At 49.6% G+C, this 5,192-nt stretch overlaps 2 non-coding genes and 2 pseudogenes across 2 annotated transcripts; 2 read left to right on the forward strand and 2 right to left on the reverse strand.

Moving 5' to 3' along the window:
- Positions 1-201: 201 nt before the first annotated feature.
- Positions 202-318, reverse strand: LOC112073693 (U5 spliceosomal RNA). The gene has a single exon (XR_002894601.1). It is a non-coding gene; the product is annotated as a U5 spliceosomal RNA (small nuclear RNA).
- A 365-nt stretch (positions 319-683) lies between these two features.
- LOC112073691 (U2 spliceosomal RNA) lies at positions 684-856 on the reverse strand (annotated as a pseudogene).
- Positions 857-3,287: 2,431 nt separating this feature from the next.
- On the forward strand, positions 3,288-3,455 carry LOC112073692 (U2 spliceosomal RNA; annotated as a pseudogene).
- Positions 3,456-3,815: 360 nt separating this feature from the next.
- Positions 3,816-3,930, forward strand: LOC112073694 (U5 spliceosomal RNA). Its single transcript, XR_002894602.1, has one exon. It is a non-coding gene; the product is annotated as a U5 spliceosomal RNA (small nuclear RNA).
- The last annotated feature ends 1,262 nt before the right edge of the window (positions 3,931-5,192 follow it).

Genomic DNA, 5,192 nt, shown 5'->3' on the forward strand with positions numbered 1-5,192 from the left:
ACATGCGGGTGTTTTTTTTTTTTTTTAAGTCGCCAATGCGTCTTTAAGTCACAGCTCTTTGAGCTCAATTGCCCTTAGCGACAACTTGGAGTGGAAAAATACACCGGTCAGCACGATTGAAGTCAAACGCATGAGCAAAAAGTCTCGTCGGTGGGTGGGCATCATCATCTCTGTCAATTTCTCTTGAAACAAGATATACCGGGCTCTGCCAGAAGCAAAGCCCATCCAAAAATACTTTGAACTCATAAGTGTTCCTCTCCACGGAAGTCTTTAGTAAAAGGCGAAAGGCTTGTGCGTAATGAAGAGAAACCAGAGTCGTATGGAAGTCAGAGGTCGGGGCCCGAGACACACTCTGTGCACTACTAGGCTGGCATCTCGCGGTGTGGTGGTCACCGAACCCACTCTGCCAACTTTTCCAGGGCTGTGTGTGGGTAAAAAGACGACAGACAGACAGACAGACAGACAGACTCACTCACTCACTTCACTCCACTCACTCACTCACATAACCTGACCAACGTTTTTTTTTTTTTTTTTTTTTTTAAGTAAAATGGCGGGAAACGGGGGAACCCACGAAGAGCGCTTCGCCCTACTTTCAATTTGGGTGTTTCTTCTTTTTCTTCCTTCCTTCTTCTGTAGCTAGCTGTTTAGATAGCTTTGTGTCTTTTTTGTCCTACAAGGGAGAAGTGTGTTGCACCGTTCCCGGAGGTACTGCAATACCGGGTCGATGCGTGGAGCGGACGGAGCAAGCCCATTTCCGACTCCCTGTTTCGAAAAATCCATTTAATATGTAGTCCCCCGATGGGGGACGTATCAGATATTAAACTGATAAGAACAGATTTTTTTTTATAAAATATATTTATTATCTTCCAAAAACCAACAAAAAATCTTCCAAAAATACTTAATTACAAATTATCTCTTTAACCAACACAAATCATTCTCAAAAAACCTCCTAAACAATAACCATAACCAAAACTTTTAATATCTTTGGGAGCATCCTCTCTCCCCTCTCCCATCTACCCACCAACACAAAAAATATCACTCAGGGCCATCTCCCTTCCTCTGTCCCACCCTCAAATCCATCCCTTCACCCTCATCCAAACTTCTGACCAGGGACCCTACTTCCCCCTACAGGTATCCTGTACCTCCCTCCATCCCCCTGCTCAATGCCATCACCTGGCGGTCCAACTCTTCCAGCGGTGTGAAAGAAGAAGAAGAAGGAGCGAGAGCCCACGAAGGTCCCGCCACCTCTCCCTCTCCCCCCCTCTCCCCACCATCTCTACTCCCCCCGCTGTCCACATGCTCCACCCTCTTCTTCCTCCTCTTCGTCTTTAACGACCCCAATGTGTCCATTCTCTCCCTGTCCCTAACCTCATACAAACCCCTCTCCCTCATCTCTTCTCCATATTTCTTATCATGATACCTATTCACCCTCTCAATTTCCCCATCCTCCATCTTTTTAATAATATTAGTTAAGTCTAAAACAACCCGCTCAAATCCCCCCTTTTCCCATCTCTCCCTCGGCCCGTTCCTCTCATCCGACTCCTCCTCCCTTAATCGCCCATATAATACTCTTCTTTCCTCCTCATCCCTTCTCTTTTCATTCCACTCTATTTTTCCCACACCCCCCCCTTTCTCTTTCCCCTTCTCCTTCCTTTTCTCTCCTTTTCCCTCCTTCCCTTCCCCCCCCTCTGACCCAACCATCACTCCTTCCATTTCGACCACCTCTCCCTCTGTCCCAACCACCAGTTCTTCTGTCCCAACCACCACTCCTTCTGTCCCAAACACCTCTCCTTCCATCCCAGCCACCACTCCTTCTGTCCCAGCTCTCTTCTCCTCTTCCTCCTCTTCTCTCTCTGTCTCCTTCGGTTCCGTTCCTCCCTCTCTGCCACCACCTTCTGACACGCTTGGGTTTTGGGCTGGAAGAGAGGATATCAGGCTCTTCTCAGGGAGGACTCAAAGGGGAAGGTGGTTACTCCATCCTCCGGCTTGTTCTCCCTGGGGCTGACAGGGGGACGTTGCATTACGCACGTCAGCCCCCGTTTTGCAGGCGTTGTATGGCCTACGGTCATACCCTCGCCTCGTGTAGGAACAGAAAGTGCAGGTTCTGTGGGTCTGACGAGCATGAGGCGAGGGAATGTGCTGAGCCTAAGGCATGTCACGGTGTGGCTCGGTAGCACACTGTGGCGGGACTGCCCGGCTAGGCGGAGGTCATACGCGTCTGCAGCCGGGGGGAGCGGAGCGGGGATGGGGGTAGAAGAGGAGAAGAGCGCGCAGAAGGTGGTGGCAGAGAGGAGGAACGGAACCGAAGGAGACAGAGAGAGAAGAGGAGGAAGAGGAGAAGAGAGCTGGGACAGAAGGAGTGGTGGCTGGGATGGAAGGAGAGGTGTTTGGGACAGAAGGAGTGGTGTTGGGACAGAAGAACTGGTGGTTGGGACAGAGGGAGAGGTGGTCGAAATGGAAGGAGTGATGGTTGGGTCAGAGGGGGGGAAGGGAAGGAGGAAAAGGAGAGAAAAGGAAGGAGAAGGGGAAAGAGAAAGGGGGGTGTGGGAAAAATAGAGTGAATGAAAAGAGAAGGATGAGGAGAAAGAAGAGTATTATATGGGCGATTAAGGGAGGAGGAGTCGGATGAGAGGAACGGGCCGAGGAGAGATGGGAAAAGGGGGATTTGAGCGGGTTGTTTTAGACTTAACTAATATTATTAAAAGATGGAGATGGGGAAATTGAGAGGGTGAATAGGTATCATGATAAGAAATATGGAGAAGAGATGAGGGAGAGGGGTTTGTATGAGGTTAGGGACAGGGAGAGAATGGACACATTGGGGTCGTTAAAGACGAAGAGGAGGAAGAAGAGGGTGGAGCATGTGGACAGCGGGGGGAGTAGAGATGGTGGGAGAGGGGGGAGGGAGAGGGGCGGGACCTTCGTGGGCTCTCGCTCCTTCTTCTTCTTCTTTCACACCGCTGGAAGAGTTGGACCGCCAGGTGATGGCATTGACAGGGGGATGGAGGGAGGTACAGGATACCTGTAGGGAAGTAGGGTCCCTGGTCAGAAGTTTGGATGAGGGTGAAGGGATGGATTTGAGGGTGGGACAGAGGAAGGGAGTGGCCTGAGTGATATTTTTTGTGTTGGTGGGTAGATGGGAGAGGGGAGAGAGGATGCTCCCAAGATATTAAAAGTTTTGGTTATGGTTATTGTTTAGGAGGTTTTTGAGAATGATTTGTGTTGGTTAAAGAGATAATTTGTAATTAAGTATTTTTGGAAGATTTTTTGTTGGTTTTTGAAGATAATAAATATATTTTATAAAAAAAATCTGTTCTTATCAGTTTAATATCTGATACGTCCCCCATCGGGGACTACATATTAAATGGATTTTCGAACAGGGAGTCGGAAATGGGGCTTGCTCCGTCCGCTCCACGCATCGACCCGGTATTGCAGTACTCCGGGAGGGTGCAACACACTTCTCCGTTGTAAAGGACAAAAAAGACACAAAGCTATCTAAACAGCTAGCTACAGAAGAAGGAAGGAAGAAAAAGAAGAAACACCCAAATTGAAAGTAGGGCGAAGCGCTCTTCGTGGGTTCCCCCGTTTCCCGCCATTTTACTTAAAAAAAAAAAAAAAAAAAAAACGTTGGTCAGGTTAGTGAGTGAGTGAGTGAGTGAGTGAGTGAGTGAGTCTGTCTGTCTGTCTCTGTCTGTCTGTGACTTTTTACCCACACACAGCCCTGGAAAAGTTGGCAGAGTGGGTTCGGTGACCACACCCCGAGATGCCAGCCTAGTAGTGCACAGAGTGTGTCTCGGGCCCCGACTCTGACTTCCATACGACTCTGGTTTCTCTTCATTACGCACAAGCCTTTCGCCTTTTACTAAAGACTTCCGTGGAGAGAACACTTATGAGTTAAAGTATTTTTGGATGGGCTTTGCTTCTGGCAGAGCCCGGTATATCTTGTTTCAGAGAAATTGACAGAGATGATGATGCCCACCCACCGACGAGACTTTTTGCTCATGCGTTTGACTTCAATCGTGCTGACCGGTGTATTTTTCCACTCCAAGTTGTCGCTAAGGCAATTGAGCTCAAAGAGCTAGTGACTTAAAGACGCATTGGCGACTTAAAAAAAAAAAAAACACCCGCATGTCTGTCTGGTCTGTCTGGTCTGTCTGTCTGTCTGTCTGTGTCGGTGGGTGGGTAGGAGGAGCCACCTTTTGCCAAACCGCCAAAGTCTGCCGAGACCCCGGGCGCCGGCGGGTGCAGGGTCCTTTTGTGGTTATCGCTTCTCGCCTTTTGGCTCAGATAAAGCTTGGTACCGAGGTGCCTCAGAGGCTCGCTGAGTCCAGAAGGTCGAGGGAAGCCGGATGGAGGAAATTTATTGTTTTTGGTTATTTCCTTTTTTGAAGGAATTGGTAGTGAGAAATATGGAGAAAGGGAGATCCCGAGGATGGGAGTGGCCAATACGGCGCAGATTTGCGTGGAAGGATAAGAAAGTGGAGCAGTTTGAGAGGGAAACATTTGGGAGGACTATCTGATGGGAATGCTCAGATTGGGGTAAAGGAGGTTTTCTGTCTCCAGGGAAATACCTTTAGAGGCAGCGTATGATGTGACTTTTTATACGGAGAAAGCACTTGAGGATACGATGAAGAAGGCAAAGGAGTTGGAGAAGGGAGTACCGATGTGTTTACTATGAAGTGACAAGTTTGGCAAGGACAATTTAGATTGGTGAGGTCACGATGTATTAACCGCACACGTTAAGGAGGAAGAGGTGAGGACCTTCCTGGGAGAGTATAATGGATAGTGTTCTCCTCAGGAAGGTTCCTAAAGGACACGCTTGGTTTTGGGCTGGGAAGCAGAGGATATCAGGCTCTTCTCAGGGAGGACTCAAAGGGGGAAGGTGGTTACCTCCATCTCGGCTATGTTCTCCCTGGGGGCTGACAGGGGGAACGTTGCATTAGCACGTCAGCCCCGTTTTGGCAGGCGTTGTAATGGCTAGCGTCATACCCTCGCCTCGTGTAGGAACAGAAAGTGCAGGTTCTGTGGGTCTTGCCAGCGCATGAGGCGAGGGAATGTGCTGAGCTAGGCATGTCACGGGTGTGGCTCGGTAGCACACCTGTGGCGGGACTGCCGGCTAGGCGGAGGTCATACGCGTCTGCAGGCCGGGGGGGGAGCGAGAGCGGGGATGGGGTAGAAGAGGAGAAGAGCGGCAG

This window comes from Salvelinus sp. IW2-2015, unplaced genomic scaffold (assembly GCF_002910315.2).
Source record: "Salvelinus sp. IW2-2015 unplaced genomic scaffold, ASM291031v2 Un_scaffold2337, whole genome shotgun sequence".
Classification (NCBI taxonomy): Eukaryota; Metazoa; Chordata; class Actinopteri; order Salmoniformes; family Salmonidae; genus Salvelinus; species Salvelinus sp. IW2-2015.